General features: G+C 35.4%; 1 protein-coding gene across 2 annotated transcripts in view; it reads right to left on the reverse strand.

The window, feature by feature from the left end:
* ITFG1 (integrin alpha FG-GAP repeat containing 1) overlaps nt 1-19157 on the reverse strand; it is a 286251-nt gene that overhangs the window by 18151 nt on the left and 248943 nt on the right. The window lies entirely within an intron of this gene.

The raw sequence follows: 19157 nt of genomic DNA on the forward strand, positions 1-19157 counted from the left end.
AATCCCAAGCGGAGAATGGAGGAAAGGGGACTGTGGCATGGCTGTCCTCCCTTGGGGGTGATTTCTCTCTGTCTCTCTGTTTCTCCAGTGAGCACACATACCCTATAGCAAAAAGATCTCTTTAAAAAATTATTTATCCAATTTTATTATTATTATTATTATTACTACTTTTTAATTTGCTTTAGGGCATGTACTTTCACCAGAGAGAGAGAGAGTAAGAGAGTGGTGAAGCAAACCACTAGGTCCAGGACTTGAATCACAGTCGGCTATGTGGGAGTCAAGCATCTTAACCACTTTACCTGCTGGCCCCCAAAATAAACTTTTAAATTTTATTTTTACATGAACTGTTTTTTTCAGTTGCTAGAGAGTGCATGCACTCACCAGAGAACGAAAGTACTCTTCAACGGGGCATAGTAATGTCATAATTCCCCTCCCTCCTTCCCTCCTTCCCTCCTTCCCTCCTCCCTTCCTCCCCTCCTTCCCTCCCTCCCTCCTGTCAGGATTTCCAGTATGCATACACACATTCCTGATGTGTTTTTCAAGCTTCTAGGGCTAGAATTTGAACTGTGGCTAGCCATGAGGGATCTGGTTCCCTTAACCACTATGTCTCTTCGTATATAGCTGATCTGCAGCCTCTGTGTATTAAGTCTTACATGTGTTCCTTCCAGGCATATTTATGTTGGCTGTCTCCATTGCCCCCAAATTTCAAAAAAATATGTGTATATGGTACACTTTCTTGTTTCTTTGACTATCTTGTAATTTTTGTTGAAAACTGGACTCTTAAGTAACATGACAACTGTGGTATTACCCAACCTTTTCCAAGGGTTTGAAGTTATTGTTTTGTAGTTGTAGCTTGTTTAATGATTTTCCTGGAGTAATTCAGCAGATTTATTCTCACAGTGCTGCTCCATGAATTCTTTTTTATTTTATTTATTTTAATTGCCCGAAGGCAGTGCACTTCTGAGAGAGAGAGCGAGAGAGACCGAGATCCCCTTATGGGTTGTGGTCATGATATAATCTTTTTTCCTCCATTTTTTCATCCTGTCAGGATTTAGGGCACACCTTCACATACACCCAGTATATTTTTCAAGCTGCCAGGGCTGGGATTTGAATAGTGACTGGCCATATGGGATCTGGCTTCTTATGCACAGTGCTTAATTGCTGTGCTACAGGGCTGGCCCTCTTTTTAATTTTTATTAAAACTTTTTCTTTTTTTTAACTGCCAGAGAGCACGTGCACTTACCAGAGAGATAAAGAAAGAGACAGGAAGAGGGAGGCTACACCCTCCATGGTCCTCAATACCTTTTCCATTTCTCTACCCTGTTAAGATTTGGAGCATGCATGCTCAGACAACCATTGTGTTTTTCAAGATTCTGATACCAGGATTCAAACCATGGTCAGCCATGTGGGAATCTGGTGCCTTAACCACCAAGCTGTGGGGCTGGTCCCCTCTTTCTTATCTTATTAATAAAAGTTATTGCTCTAAGTCTGGCTTCCCAGGGAGCATAATGCGTCAGTATAATTTAATGGTCAGCCAAATGACTAGTCGTCCTAAGATTTCCTTAAATATTTTGCCTGTATGTCTTCCACCTTTTGTCAAGGGGATTTGTGTCTGAAGACAAGCCTTCACAGTTCAGTTTGCAGGGCAGCTTTCCCTTTCATTTCCTACTTGAGCAGGACCTTATGGTTAGGCAGAAAGGAACTGAGTATTTGAATGAGGTGTTTTCCTTACAAGGATTTGCATAGCCTTCTACATACTCAATAATATGTTGTAGTTTTTCAAGTTTGCCTATGGTTATCTAGTTTCCCAAGACTTCCTATTTTGGTGAGGCTCTTGTTTATTCTCCCTTTAATCACAGGCTTAGGTACCTGAGATGTTGCCAGCAGATTGCTGTTGTTTTTGGCCATGCCTTGAGAATAGTCCCACCAAGAAGAGCTGAACTCTAAGTCAAATCAAATAGCAAACAACACCCTGATCATGAAGATTTTTCAGGGAGCTGCTAGTTCAGACAAAATTTTGACAGTGGTATGGCAATGGAGATTTTAATGGCACTCCAAGGAAGTCAGTTCTATCCATTGATTGTGAAACTGCTGGCTTTTCATGGCTATTTCACACTTAATTGAGAAGGGAGAAATAATGGGAACGGTCTCACATTAAAATGCCATAGACTGCTGTCTCACCAAAGATCAGTTGTTCCTATTGAACAGACAAAGCTCAGTCTATTCCGTGGCTATGGTTAATTTCTAGAGTCTTGAAATGTTTGACATTAGTTCATTGTCTAGTATTTTTGTATATGTTATGGGGGCCGGGAGTGGGGAGGACAAGTTCCTGAGGTTCTCACACTGCCATTCCAAAAAATCAATGATTCCCTTTTGTAGAGTTTTAGGTATTATTCTCCTAAATGCATAAACTTAACATTTAGATGACAATGTTAATTAATATAGAACTATTTTAATATTCAAGAATGTTCTACTAGAATGCATGTTACCTAGAAATACAAAATCACTGGAAAGTATATATGCCTGATTGTTTATATAGCTCTTCAGTTGGAAACAGTAAGGTATAATGGAAAGGAACAGGAATTTATGAATAGTCTTTTTTTTTGGGGGGGAGAGGTTTTTGCTATAGGGCGCGTGCGCTCGCCAGAAAGAGACAGAGAGATAGAAAGTGAGAAATCAACCCCTGGGGGGATGGCCACGCCGCAATCCCTTCTCCATTCTCCTCTGGGGATCTTGGGCATGCACGCACACGTGTCTGGCATAAGTTTAAGCCACCGGGTCTGGGACTCGAACCGCAGTTGGCTACGTGGGAGTTCAGCGACATAGCCATTATACTAACTGCTGGTCCCATGAATAGTCATTTTAAGAAACTAAGCAGTATACCTAAAATTGTTAAGCTTAGTATGTGCTGTAGAGTTTGTCTACTTTGTGGAGCTGTGCTGATAAATGATAATGTCTAAAAGATGTTTTCCATGGTATATAGTGAATACATGTCTGTTATCTTTATTAACAAATTAATTTTTATTAAAAGATGAATCGAAAGGTAAATATATACTGATTTTTATGATACTACTAGCAAAAAGTGACTTAGGAAACATCACTAAGCTTTTAAACTATTTTTCTATACTGAAATGAAACAAATTCAGAATTTTTATCAGTAGTGCTCTATTAAATATATTATAGAACATAAGTTTCAAATTGAAATTGCATATATAATAAGAAAACAACAAGCCACTAAAAAAAGATCAGAGCAAAATTATCCAAAATCTCAAAATGAAGAGATAATTACTGTATTTTAGCATACTTTTAATCACATACTTTTCTCCCCCAGGGCATGTACATGCACAAACAAGCCATTTAGGTGGCGGGTAGCATTATTTTCACCTGAAATCATTTTATCAGTGCTTATTCTTCATTAAATACTTAAAAAATAGATAAAGAAGAAAATTATTAAAATACCCAAATCTCATTAAGAAAAATCCAAAGGTAACACAGTGTAAAAGACATATATTATTTATTCCTTTTAAAACTGTAATTTCCAAAATGATATCAACACATACTTTACTAAAACATAATTTTCTTTTCTAAATAATATCCTCGTCATTTAAAAACGAATCTCCTACTGTTGGTGATTAAGTAATTTTCCTAATCTTTTTTTTAAAGAATTTTTAAAACTTTATTTAATTAATTAATTTATTTTTGATTTGATCAGAGAGGGACAGGATGAGAAGGAGGGAGGGAGGGAGGGAGGAGGAGCAGGAGAGAGAGAGGGGGAGAGAGAGAGAGCAGGCAAACCACCAGGTCCAGGACCTGAACCATGGACAGCCATGTGGGAATCCAGCACCTTAATTACCACGCCACCTGCTGGTCCCAATTTTCCTGTTCTTTGGTTTTATACTTGGTCTTAGCAAAAAGGTTGAGAAGCTCTCTCTTAACTATTATAAAGAATGCTTTAGTAAACATCTACATATTAATTTGAGTTTCTACATAGAATATTTTTTTACATTTCTAGGTATGAGATGCTGGTTCAAGGAGTAGGAAAATTTAGATCTTATTCTTTTTTTTTTTTTTTTTAGAGAAGTTTCTGCTATAGGGTGTGTGTACTCACTGCTCGCTGGAGAGACAGAGAGGACAGAGAGAAAGTGAAAAATCACCCCTCAGGGGAGGATGGCCATTCTGTAACCCCTTCTCCATTCTCCTCTTGGGATTTTGGGCACAGACGCACATGCGCCTGGCGTGAGTTTTAAGCCACGAAGTCTGGGCCTCAAACTGCAGTCGACTATCTGGGAGTCCAGTGAGGTAACCATTATGCCATCTACCGGTCCCTTAAATCTTATTCTTAAGTATGGAAATCCAGTTTTCTTTAAAAGGCTGTACAACTTTACATTTCTATTAGGTTTTTCTTAAAATAATTATTTAATTTTATTCATCATTATTATTTTTAAAATTTGACTAGAGAGATATTTACCTTTTTTTTTTCCTAAGAATTTTATAGTTTCTATTCTTACATTTAGGTCATTGGTTCATTTTGAGTTTTTTTTTTTCTTTTTCCTTTTTATTCTTTTCCAATTTGGTAGCGTTTTATTCCTTTTTTTTTTTTTTTTTTCTCCCTAATTGCTGTCTCTAGGAAGTCCAGTACAAAGTGGAACAGTAGGACTTGGCTTGCTAGTATTTTGTTGAGAATTTCTGCACCAATATTCAGAAGGGGTATTGGGTATCCTTATTTCATTGTTTTTAAAAAATTGTTTTATTTTATTTATTATCATCATTAATTTTAATTTGACCAGAGAGATAGACACACAGAGAGAGAGAGGGAAAGTGAGAAAGCAAGCCACTGGGTCCAGGACTCAAACTGTGGTCATCCAGGTGGGAATCCAGTACCTTAACCACCATACCACCTGCTGCCCCCCCATCTTATTTCTGATATTTAGAATGCTTTCAATCTTTTACCATTGAAGATAATATTAGCTGATTTTTTTTTCTTTTATAAATGCCCCCCCCCCTTTTTTGGAGAGGTTTTTTGCTATAGGGTGCTCGCCAGAAAGACAGAGAGACAAAGAGACAGAAAGTGAGAAATCACCCCCCAGGGGGATGGCCGCGCTGCAATCCCTTCTCCATTCTCCTCTTGGGATCTTGGGCATGCATGCTCACGTGCCTGGCGTGAGTTTAAGTCACTGGGTCCAGGACTCAGACCATGGCCGACGACATGGGAGTCCAGTGACATAGCCATTACACTAACTGCTAGTCCCCATAAATGCCCCCCTTTTTTTAGTTTTTTTTTTTTAATTATTATCATCATAATCTTCTTTATATTACATTGGATTACATATAACTTTACAGTGTATTACATTACTTTTTCAAAAGGGAATGCCATGCATGTCAGTCAATACAGAGACATTAATCTCCTTGCTTCATCATTCAATATCTTTTCTATGTTTTTCCCAATCATTATTATTCTAATTATTTTTTAAAACAGTCAATCACTATTTTTCATTTTGCTTGTAAAAAGACTTTCCCATTAATGCCCTTTTGAAGTTAAGGAAGTTCTTTTCTATTCCTAGTTTGCTGGGTCCTTTTTATTATGAAAGGGTGTTGTATTCTGTCAAAAATTTTTAGCAGTAATTGAAATGATCATTTTTTCCACTATTCTATAAATGTAATGTATTATGTTGATTTATTTACTTATTTATTTAATTTCGAACAACTCCTGTATTTCTGAGACAAATCCACTTGGTAGTAGTATATGAAACCTTTTACTGTGTTGCTAGATTTGACATGATAGTATTTTGAGAATTTCTGTCAATTTTCTGTTGTTTTCTTCTTTTGTGGTATCTTTGGGTTTGATATCAAGATAATGCTGACTTCACTGAATATGTTAGAAAGTTATCCCTTTTCTATTTTCTATAACAGTTTAAGTAGAATTGATGATATTTTATTTTAAATTTGCTAAAGGGTGCATATACCAGCCAGAGACAGAGAGGCAGAGAGAAGGAAGGTGAGAAAGCACCTTTCATGGGGATGGTCACGACACAATCCCTTCTCCTCCATTTCTCCTTTCAGGATTTTGGGCACACAAGCACACACAGCTGTACAAGCCACAGGATATAGGACTTAAACCGTGCAAGTGGCCATGTGGGATCCAGCCACCTTAACCATCATGCCACCAGCTGGCCTGATGCTAATTGCTCTTAAAATGGTTGGTAAAATTCACTAGTGAACCTTTCTGGTGCTTGATTTTTCCTTGTAGAAGCTTTTGAATCCTGAGTTAATCTCTTTATGTGTTATAGGTCTGTTGAGACTGTCTATATGTTCTTGATTTAGTTTTGATATTGTGTGTGTTTTAGAAACTTGTCCACTTCATCTAGGTTATCTCATTTGTTGGTGTGGTGTGCAGTTTTTCAGGTATTCTGTTTAATCCTTTAAATTTCTGAAATATTACACAGTTCAAGTCCTGGACCTGGTGGCTTGCTTTCTTATTCTCTCTCTCTCTGCTCAAACTGAATAATATATAAAATAAAAAAAAATTATTTTCCTTTTGGAGAGGTTTTTGCGATAGCACACATGCACGCACCAGAAAGACAGACACAGAGACAGAAAGCGAGGAATCAATCCCCAGGGGCGATAGCCATGCCTCAATCCCTTCTCCTCCATTCTCCTCTTGGGATCTTGGGCATGTACACACATGGGCCCTGTGTGAGTTTAAGCTATCGGGTCCAGGACTCAAACCATGGTCGACTACATGGGAGTCCAGCAACATAGCTACTATGCCAACTGCTGGTCCCAAAATAAACAATTCTTATAAAAAGACATTTACAAAAAAAGGGAATGAAATAATTATTTTAAAAAAGAAAATAGTTTTATTTATTTACTTATTTATTTATTTATACTTAACATTTAATCATCTTTACAGCTTGTAACATGGTTTTTCCCAGCGGGCATACAGTGCATGTCAATCAAGTCAAAGATATTATCATATACATCATCATCAACATACAACTTTCATTCTTGTGTTTGTTAATTTTTTAAATGTGGTGTTAAAGTCATAAAATTTGTCTGAATACTGCTTTTGCTGCCTTCCATAAGTTTTGTTATGCTGTGTTTTTGTTTTATTCATCTTAAAGTACTGGCTAGATTATTTAAATACTTAAGAGAGCATGTAAAATACTTTATATAAACAGTTTTGCATTTGCTTGCTAATGTTTATTTGTCTTTATTTGTAAAAAAAAATTGGTTTGAGATTTTCTTTCATTTTTACTGGTAGAAAGGAGAGTAGCTACTAATCCTTGGTGACTACAGACTCTTCCACTACAACAGTTATCTTCAAAAGAACCTAAGCTTTATGACCAAATTGACTTAGATAAGTCCCTAATATTCCCAAATTGGTAATTCCAGCATAGAGACCTAATCTCTGAACTCTGGGCTCTCATTTCCAACCACAGGCTAAATAACATTTCCAGGTCTAAAAGACATTATCAACTTAAAATCCTGATTTTATTCCCCATACATGCTCTATTTCAGTTGTGGCAACTTCATCTTTCTACATGGCAGGCAGTAATCCTACTCTCTTTTTCATGCTCTATATTCAGTCTGCCAATGAATTAAATATATGTCTACAATCTAAAATATATGTCTACAATCTAAAATATATCTATAACCCAAACATTTATTTTTACCTGCACTGCTATTAGTGGTTTAAGCCACCATCATCTCTTGCCTGAATTATTTTAATAGCCTTCTAGTTGGTCTTCCTGTTTTAGCTGTTTTTCCTCCACTCAGAATAAAAACTTGTCTAATAGCCTGCTTTGTTTACACTCCCACTCCCTTTAACTTTGCCTTCATCTTTTACTGCCTCCTTTCATTGAGCTTCAAACACTGGCCTCTTCACTCTTCCTTTGAAATTCCAGGAGTACTTTACACTGCAGGACCTTTGCACTGGCTTTCTCCTTTGCTTGAGACATTCTTCCAAAGATACCACACGTCTGACTTCCTTACTGCCTTCAAATTATTGTTCAAATAACGCTTTCTCAGAGATGAATTCTTCCCCTGGCAATTCCCAGACCTTTTATCCTCTTTATTCCAACCTCTCTACCCCCAGCACTTATCACTTCTTAATAACTACTTAGTATTAAATAACTTACTGTGTTTATTGCCTGTCCTCCCTGCTAAAATGAGATCTCATGAAGACTGATATTTGGTTTGCTTTATTCACATCTATATTCTAAGTGTCTAGAATAGGCCTGGCATGAATGAATACATGAAAGAACTCTTAACCCTCCAAATGTGTCAGATCAGAGACTTGTAATATATTCCAATTGAAATATGGTATTGGCCAACAGGAAAATGTTATTTCAGTATATATCACATAAATATTAGTATATAAAGAGTCTACCTAAAGGTAAAGTATCAGTGATAAATAAGAATTCTGAACAAATTACACATACATTTTTGACATAAAAGGCATCTGCGATATCAGATACTACAACTGTCAGATTCAAATGCCTGTGATCTTTTGTCTATGACAGCATCATAGTCTAATTTTCTAAAATAATTCAAGTACTTATATAATTACAAACTAATAGTTCGGGTTTTTTAAAAAGGTTTTTTTTTTTTAATTTTAAATAAGGTGTGTGCACTCAGAGAGAGAGAGAAAGAGAGAGTGAACGCTGTAACCCTTTCTTTCCCAGTCTCCTCTTGGGATTTCGGGGGGACACAAACACGGCCGTGATTTTTCAAGCTGCTGTGTCTAGGCCATAACCTCCATGCCACTGGCTGGCTTATAAACTAATAGTTTTTTTCAAGTTTTTTTTTTTTTTTTTTTTTCATAGGTGGTGTGTGCTCCCCAGGATCCAAATTATTTCTGAAAATAATTTTCTAAACACACCACCCAACGTTCACTCAAATATAACCAGTTCATGAAGAGAAGAGCCACAACAAACAAGAAATGGTGCTAACAACATATAATATCATAGAAACAGACCCACGGGCACTTCAGAGAGTAGAATCACCAGAAGAACTATAAAATGCGGGGCTTATAAATTAAAATTTTTTTTTAAGTTTTTTTTTTTTTTTTTTTTTGTCATAGGTGGTGTGTGCTCACCAGAGAGAGCAGAGAGAGGGAAAGTGAGAAATCCCTCCCCACGGGGGATGGCCATGCAATATTTGCTTTTCCTCCATTCTCTCTTGGGATATTAGGGTATACACCCACATGCACCTGAAATGATTTTCAGGCCACTGGGTTCAGGACTCCAACCCACAAATTGGCCATGTAGAAGCCAGTGCCTTAAACAACACACTACCTGCTGGTTCCAAACTAATAGTTTTTAAGGTTGACTCATTTTCATTCTCCAGAATACAATGCAGATATGCAAATGCATTACATTGTAATTTAATATCCTGAATTAAGTAACAAGTCAGTATAGGAGATTGTAGTCATTTTTATGCATTTTGTTTTTAGGTATGATATTGAAGCCAGCTTCACTGTCTAAAAATACCAGATATGAACCCTATCATAACTCTAGCTCTGACACCTATATACCAAAAATACAAAGATTGTAAGCTACATAAAAAGCAGGAAGAATATAAATGAAAACTTCACTAGCTAAAGAAGAGTTACTGAAATTTATCTTTCTTGGTGTGTGAACATGTGTTTCTTTCTGAGTCAAAAGAATACAGAATTCTATTTCTCTGCAAAGGGCTAAGCTACAAAGAATTTGCATCTAACAGTTACTATCTGCAACTCCTCTGGCACTGCCATGGCTAGAGGAAAAAATAGCATCTTTATAAAAATGAGATAAAAAGACACATTCAAATAACCAATGCTTGTGTAAGTATGAAAGAAAATTGTTCCAAGAAATATTTCTTAATCTTGAAGTAACAGCTCTGAAAAAATGCTATGTATTTTTAAAATAATTATTTTAACTTTGTTTATTTATTTTTTAATTTTACCAGAGAGTAAAAGAATGAGAGAGAGAGGGGAAGTGAGAAAGCAAGCCACCAGGATCGGGACTCAAATCGCGATTGGCCATGTGGGAGTTCAGTGCCCTTAACCACTAGGCCAACTTTGAGCCTGAAAAAATACTATATTGACAACAACTATAATGGAGACAGAGAACAGCACAGGAGGACAAAATTAAATTAAATAAAAATTTAAATATATTCCACCAGCAATAATAAAAGAATGAACAGGTATTACATGCTTATACTGTGTCAAGACCATGGCAAACACTTCTAGTGTATTATTTTGATTATTCTTAGCAATGATTCTGTGAGGGTAAGAACTACTATTATCTGTTTCTCATGAGGAAATCAAGAGGTTAAGCAATTTGACCAAAAAACAAGTACTAAGTGGTGGTGCTGGGATTTAATGTCAGCAGCCTAATTCTGAATCTCATGCCCTTTATCATCACCTGAGAATTTGTCTTCAGCTAACAAACAAGTGTGATATTTATCGGCTCTATAAAAAGTACTCCTAATGATATAAAAGTAATACTCTTATGTCAGTCATCCCCTTCTGTTACTGTTTGTCTCCTTAGAATATTTCCAGGATCCTCAGAAATACTGATGATCTTGGAATGTATAACATTTTATACCCCGTCAAGGATTCCAGTTAATATGCATTTGTTGATTTTTGTACATCTAAGCTGTAAGGCCATACTTTGTTGTTGTAGTGTTTGGGCTCACTAAGCATGTCTTGGGCTTCATAAAGTTCTCATTATATAATCAAAGCCTGATCTATTTAAACAAGTCTTTTGGGGAAAAAGGATGGCTAATCCTGTTAACCTCTGATGGAGGCACCAACTTGCCAAGGAAGAGTTTAGTCCTATTACACTCCTGCAGGAAAAGAGGAAGACAATTGCTTTGGATATGGACTAGTCCGTGATCTATATTAGAGTAAATTCAAGTTCTTTGGCTCATTCCAGATAGCTAAAACAGTCACACTTGGTAGAGTGAAAACTCAGGATGACTCTCAGTGCTCATGGAAGATATTAAAAGAGACATCATAATGTTTCTGTTCTGTGCAGTGATTATTAGATTTTCCTATATGAAAATGTGAGAGCATCATGTAGGGAACAATGTTTTTCTGTGAGGAGAATTTGTAATTTTGAGAATGGCAAGCTGGATAATAACATGAGTGGTAAAAGTTAAGAAACATGAAGCTAAGACTTTGAAAGAAATATATATTCACAGATAGCTTTAATATTAAGCATATATTTCCACTACATAGGGTCTCTAACATGTAAATAATGAGGGCAACAGCATTTCATCTAACTAAGTGGCAATGTGCTCTTTATCTTATTATTTTTTTTAAGATGTTTTTGCTATAGGGCACGTGCGCTCGCCAGACAGACACAGAGACAGAAAGTGAGAAATCACCCCCCAGGGGGTATGACCACGCCGCAATCCCTTCTCCATTCTCCTCTCAGGATCTTGGGCACGCATGCACACGTGCCGGGCATGAGTTTTAAGCCGCTGGGTCCGGGACGCAAACCACGTCGACTACAATGGGAGTCCAGCGACACAGCCATTATGCTAACTGCTGGTCCCGGCAATGTACTCTTTAAATGGCCTGTTTCTAATTTTCTAGCCGCCTAAGAGAATAATTATTTTGTTATACTGTCATATCTCTTCAATCTGTCAAAAATAAGTGATAGATGTTTCCTTAATCAATGTCGTCTTAGCTCATCAGGTGACTGAAATGTGACTCTTCTTCCTGACAGAGTGAAAGTATGGAGAAAGAGCTTGTTTTTGGTATTGATATATTTGTTTTCTCTTAGCAAAGTTATCAAGAATAATTAGAATTTATTAGCATGAATGGTTCAAAGCTTTTTAAATAAATGATAAAATTAAAGAATATATTATCACATTTTTCTTTGCTCTGCTATTCTATTTAAGTGGCTAACAGACTAAGTTTTAGACATGTCTGTTATAATCTTCTTAGCTATAACAATTATCATGACCTTTTGTTCTTAAATGTCAATCTGGGATAATAATTTGTGTTATTTAATGTGATGAGGCTCAGTGTAAATGTATATCAAATAAGATATTTTAGCCAGAAAACAGTCTAGCAATTAGGTTGGTGTTTATGATCCACTCTGATAATTAATTCTTTCCCTGTTATTTAAAAATAATTAAAAAACAGTGTTCCAAGTTTTGATCATCTGACCCATAAACTTACAAAAAAGAATCTGTACTTAGATGCTTGCATCTATGTATTCTGATTCTATGGAAATCAAATAAAAACCTAAGGTAATTTTAGTGACTTATCAAAATATTTGATGTGGGGGCCAGCAAGTGGTGTGGTGGTTAAGGCACTGAACTCCCACATGGCTGACTATGGTTCAAGTCCTGGACCTGATGGCTTGCTTTCTCACTTTCCTTCTCTGTCTCTGTCTGGTGAATGCACATGCCCTATAGCAAATTTAAAAACCACAACAATAATAATGATGATAAATAATATTAAAATAAATAATTCTTAAAAAATTTTGATTTGAGCTGAGACCTCAATGCCCTGAATATTTTAGAAAACACAATATTATAGTGGTTATACTAGGATGATTTTTAGTAATATGACAATGACCAGTTTTTTAATAAAACATTATCAACTAAGCTAGCATATTGGCCAGAGAAAGCAAGAGATAAGACCACTTTCCAACCTGAATATACCCATAATAAGCCATGAGCTTGAATCAGTAATAAATAACATCCCAACAAAAAAAGAGCCCAGGTCCTGATGCCTTCACTTAAGAATTTAAACAAATCTTTAAGTAAGAGTTAAACCCCATTCTACTCAAATTATTTCTAAAGATCCAAAAGGAAGGAAACCTTCCAAATTCGCTTTATGAAGCCTCCATCATCCTCATTCCCAAAACAGATAAAGACATGAAAAAAAAGAAAACTACAGACAAATAATTCTGAAGAATATAGATAAAAAATTCTCAACAAGACACTTACAAATCATATACAACAACATATAAAAAAGATTATTCATCATTAGCAGGTAGGCTTTATTCCAAGGATGCAAGGGTCGTTCAACATATACAAGACCATGAATATAATATACCATATTAACAGAAAGAAAGATAAAAACCATATGGTCATTTCAGTTGATGCAGAGAAAGCATTTGATAAAATACAACATCCCTTCATGATTAAGACTCTCAGCAAGATTGGTATAGAAGGGTCATTTCTCAACACAATAAAAGCCATATATGAAAAATTTATAGCTAACAGTATACTGAATGGGGAAAAGCTACTAGCTTTTCCACTAAAAAATAGTACTAGATAAGGCTGCCCACTTTCTCCACTGCTTTTTAATATAGTGCTGGAAGTCTTAGCCAATGCAATCAGAAAAGAGAATAATATAAAAGGCATTTAGGCAAAGAAGAGGACATCATAATGTTTCTGTTCTGTGCAGTGATTATTAGATTTTCCTATATGAAAATGTGAGAGCATCATGTAGGGAACAATGTTTTTCTGTGAGGAGAATTTGTAATTTTGAGAATGGCAAGCTGGATAATAACATGAGTGGTAAAAGTTAAGAAACATGAAGCTAAGACTTTGAAAGAAATATATATTCACAGATAGCTTTAATATTAAGCATATATTTCCACTACATAGGGTCTCTAACATGTAAATAATGAGGGCAACAGCATTTCATCTAACTAAGTGGCAATGTGCTCTTTATCTTATTATTTTTTTTAAGATGTTTTTGCTATAGGGCACGTGCGCTCGCCAGACAGACACAGAGACAGAAAGTGAGAAATCACCCCCCAGGGGGTATGACCACGCCGCAATCCCTTCTCCATTCTCCTCTCAGGATCTTGGGCACGCATGCACACGTGCCGGGCATGAGTTTTAAGCCGCTGGGTCCGGGACGCAAACCACGTCGACTACAATGGGAGTCCAGCGACACAGCCATTATGCTAACTGCTGGTCCCGGCAATGTACTCTTTAAATGGCCTGTTTCTAATTTTCTAGCCGCCTAAGAGAATAATTATTTTGTTATACTGTCATATCTCTTCAATCTGTCAAAAATAAGTGATAGATGTTTCCTTAATCAATGTCGTCTTAGCTCATCAGGTGACTGAAATGTGACTCTTCTTCCTGACAGAGTGAAAGTATGGAGAAAGAGCTTGTTTTTGGTATTGATATATTTGTTTTCTCTTAGCAAAGTTATCAAGAATAATTAGAATTTATTAGCATGAATGGTTCAAAGCTTTTTAAATAAATGATAAAATTAAAGAATATATTATCACATTTTTCTTTGCTCTGCTATTCTATTTAAGTGGCTAACAGACTAAGTTTTAGACATGTCTGTTATAATCTTCTTAGCTATAACAATTATCATGACCTTTTGTTCTTAAATGTCAATCTGGGATAATAATTTGTGTTATTTAATGTGATGAGGCTCAGTGTAAATGTATATCAAATAAGATATTTTAGCCAGAAAACAGTCTAGCAATTAGGTTGGTGTTTATGATCCACTCTGATAATTAATTCTTTCCCTGTTATTTAAAAATAATTAAAAAACAGTGTTCCAAGTTTTGATCATCTGACCCATAAACTTACAAAAAAGAATCTGTACTTAGATGCTTGCATCTATGTATTCTGATTCTATGGAAATCAAATAAAAACCTAAGGTAATTTTAGTGACTTATCAAAATATTTGATGTGGGGGCCAGCAAGTGGTGTGGTGGTTAAGGCACTGAACTCCCACATGGCTGACTATGGTTCAAGTCCTGGACCTGATGGCTTGCTTTCTCACTTTCCTTCTCTGTCTCTGTCTGGTGAATGCACATGCCCTATAGCAAATTTAAAAACCACAACAATAATAATGATGATAAATAATATTAAAATAAATAATTCTTAAAAAATTTTGATTTGAGCTGAGACCTCAATGCCCTGAATATTTTAGAAAACACAATATTATAGTGGTTATACTAGGATGATTTTTAGTAATATGACAATGACCAGTTTTTTAATAAAACATTATCAACTAAGCTAGCATATTGGCCAGAGAAAGCAAGAGATAAGACCACTTTCCAACCTGAATATACCCATAATAAGCCATGAGCTTGAATCAGTAATAAATAACATCCCAACAAAAAAAGAGCCCAGGTCCTGATGCCTTCACTTAAGAATTTAAACAAATCTTTAAGTAAGAGTTAAACCCCATTCTACTCAAATTATTTCTAAAGATCCAAAAGGAAGGAAACCTTCCAAATTCGCTTTATGAAGCCTCCATCATCCTCATTCCCAAAACAGATAAAGACATGAAAAAAAAGAAAACTACAGACAAATAATTCTGAAGAATATAGATAAAAAATTCTCAACAAGACACTTACAAATCATATACAACAACATATAAAAAAGATTATTCATCATTAGCAGGTAGGCTTTATTCCAAGGATGCAAGGGTCGTTCAACATATACAAGACCATGAATATAATATACCATATTAACAGAAAGAAAGATAAAAACCATATGGTCATTTCAGTTGATGCAGAGAAAGCATTTGATAAAATACAACATCCCTTCATGATTAAGACTCTCAGCAAGATTGGTATAGAAGGGTCATTTCTCAACACAATAAAAGCCATATATGAAAAATTTATAGCTAACAGTATACTGAATGGGGAAAAGCTACTAGCTTTTCCACTAAAAAATAGTACTAGATAAGGCTGCCCACTTTCTCCACTGCTTTTTAATATAGTGCTGGAAGTCTTAGCCAATGCAATCAGAAAAGAGAATAATATAAAAGGCATTTAGGCAAAGAAGAGTTGAAAATATCTTTTTCGCTTGTTTGTTTGAAAATATCTTTATTTGCAGATGACATGATGGTATACTTAAAGACCCAAAGGTTTCCATGAAAAAAAGTTCTCGAGTAAATGAATACAGTAAAGTGCCAGGATATAAAATCAACATCCAAAAATCTATAGCATTTCTATATACAAACAACAAGGTGAACAAAGTAGATCTGAAGAAAGGTATTCCTTTTACCATAGCCACAAAATGTATTAAGATACCTAGGGATAAACCTAACTAAGGAAGTCAAAGACCTTTACAAAGAAAATTATGAAAATCTCAAAAAAGATATTGAAAAGGACACAAAAAAGTGGAAGGACATCCCATGTCCCTTGATTGGAAGAATTAATATAATCAAAATGGCAATTCTACCCAAATTAATTTACATATTTAACACAATTCCAATCAAAATACCAGAAACATTATCACAGATCTAGAAAAGACAATCATAGAATTTGCCTGCAATCATATAAGAACTTGTATTGCCAAAGCAATCCTGTGCAAGAAGAGTGGGTGGCATATCATTCCCTGACCTCAAAATATACTATAAAGCAGTGATCATCAAAATAGCATGGTATTGGCACAGAAACAGACAGGTGGACCAATGGAATAGAATAGAGACCCCAGAAATAAGCCCCAAAGCTTATAGCCAACTGATTTTTGACAAAGATACCAGTCAACCCATTGGGAAAAGGAAAATCTCTTTAGCAAATGGTGCTGGAAAAACTATGTATCCACCTGTAGAAAGATGAAACTGAGTCCCCATCTTTTACCATTAACAAAAATCAACTCAAAATGGATCAAAGATCTGAACCTAAGACCTCAAACTATAAGACTACTGGTGGAAAACACTGGGGAAACTGGGAGACATTGGGGTAGGCAAAGACTTCTTAAATAAGACTCCCAAAGCATGGACAATAATCCCTAAAATAGACAAGTGGGACTATATCAGATTAAGGAGTTTCTGCATGGCAAAGGATACAGTAATTAGTGTGAATTGACAATCCTCAGAATGGGAGAATATTTTTGCAAAATATGCCTCAGATAAGGGACCAATAATGATAATACACAGGAAACTCAAGATGAGAAAATGAGCTGAACAAAAATCTCTCTAGAGAAGGTATATGAACAGCCAAAAAACATATGAAGAAGTGTTCAAACATCCCTCATCATAGGGGAGATGCAAATTAAAACCACTAATTAATACCCTGTCAGAATGCTGAAGATTAAAAATGCAAAAAGTGTTAAGTGTTGGCAGGGTTATGGTGAAAGGGGTACTCTCCTATACTGTTGGTGGGAATGTAAATTGGTCCTGTTGCTGTGGAAAACAATATGCAGCTTCCTCAAAGATCTACAAATAGAACTACCATTTGATCTAGCAATACCACTTTTGGGTATCTACCCAAAGGACAGGAGAACACTCAGTCAGAAAAGCGCTTGCTCATCAATGTTTATTGCAGCATTATTCACAATTGCTAAGACATGGAACCAACCCAAATGTCCACAAACAGATGTAGGGATTGAAAAAGTGTGGCACATATACTCTATGGAATACTATTCAGCCATAAAGAACAATAAGACCCTGGCATTTGATAGAAATTGGTTGAATATTTATTGCTGAGTGAAGCAAGCCAAGTTATGAAAGATAGATATTGTATATATACACTTAATATATACCAACTATCCACACTATATGGTAGAGCTTGAAATATTGGAGGGCATAAAAACAGTGAAAATAGTTATGGATGCTGAAGGGGGCAAGGGAGAAGGGAAGAATATAGAGAAAGATAGCAGGAGAACAAATAGGCATGACATTTATGGGACACAGAAATGGTTTATTACCTGTTAATGATAACATGTATAGTATTGTCTACTGGATTGGTATGAGAAATATTTCATGTTTGTTAAATTCTCTTTATAAGCCAAATGATGTATAGTGACTGGATGTTTAAAACGAAAAATGAAAATAAATAATAATCTGAAAAAAAAAGAAAAGCTATTTGATGATGATGATGATGTGGACAGTAATGTCTTTGTCTTCACTGATATGCATGGTAATCATGCTGGAAAAGGAAATGTTATACACTGTAAAGATATATGTGACTAAATGTAATATAAAAAAATAAAGACTATTGTTCAACAGGCTAAAGGTACCTGTACATATCATATTAAAATGACCCTAGAATTCAGAGGTGGTTAAAAAATAAAGGGGAAAAAAATAAAGAGGACACATTAGATTTGGAAGATAAGTAGAAGCCAAAAGAAATTCTGACTAATAATAAAAAAAATATTGGCATGTCATTTTAAAATATGAATGCTTTTTAGTCTATCGTCATTTGACATTTAAAACATTTGCTAAATCATACAGCTTCTATTCTCTTGTTTTTGTTTTAAAATTCATTGATTTTAATTAAGTGGATAGTTATTCAAATAGAAAAGAAGAATGAATGATGGTCAAATCGTCTACTAGTTTATATGAATAAGGTATATCATTTAACTTGGACTTTGGGACAAATCTATTTTCTGATGTGAGTGGACTCTCAGTAATCACTAAGTTTGTGATTAGTTAGTTTGCTCTACATATAATAAGCATTTGTTATACATCAGATACTCTCTTGACTGGAAGAGCACCTTAATCTGTGATAAAATTACAAATCTAAGACCTGTGTTCATTTAATGTCACTAAATAAATACTCTTGTTTTTTAAACAGTCCTACTTACTGGTCACCTTAAGAGTAAGAAATAGGCTGTCTTAATAGAAAGGCTTAACCCATGAGGAAAAGTGGTGAAGTTTTAAGAAGCAATTTGGTAATAGTGGATGGTCTTGAATATGGCTCCATAAAGCTCCTGAATCATCCATCCTAAACCAATACTATGTAGGCTATCTGCTCAAATGCTGAATTCCTAGATGTCATAAGTTAGGATTTTAGATATTTATGGAAAACAACAATGGTTGTCCTCTTTTCTTGGAAGTTGATGAGTGGCTTATAATGGAAAATACAAGGAATCCACTGACGTTAACTGTTAGTTCCTTGGAGTATTTTGAGTTATATCTGAACTCACCTTCAGGAGGTGCGTCCAGTACAGTTACCTACTCATCTTCATTTTCTATTCCCATGGCGTAGCATAGTGGCTGGTGTATAACAGGCATTGAGTAGATATCTGATGTACTAAACTGAAGGTTTGGTAGTAAATACTATATAACAAACAATATATCAGACAAGTATAATCTGTATATTATTGAACTGTAGTTTTCCTTGAGCCTTGTAATATGCCATGTCAATACTTAGGTTGAAAACATCTATTTGGACTTTGAATAAAATCATATCAGCTAAAATACTGGGGCTAGAACA

The sequence above is a fragment of the Tupaia chinensis genome, unplaced genomic scaffold (assembly GCF_000334495.1).
Source record: "Tupaia chinensis unplaced genomic scaffold, TupChi_1.0 Scaffold148557_1, whole genome shotgun sequence".
Classification (NCBI taxonomy): domain Eukaryota; kingdom Metazoa; phylum Chordata; class Mammalia; order Scandentia; family Tupaiidae; genus Tupaia; species Tupaia belangeri.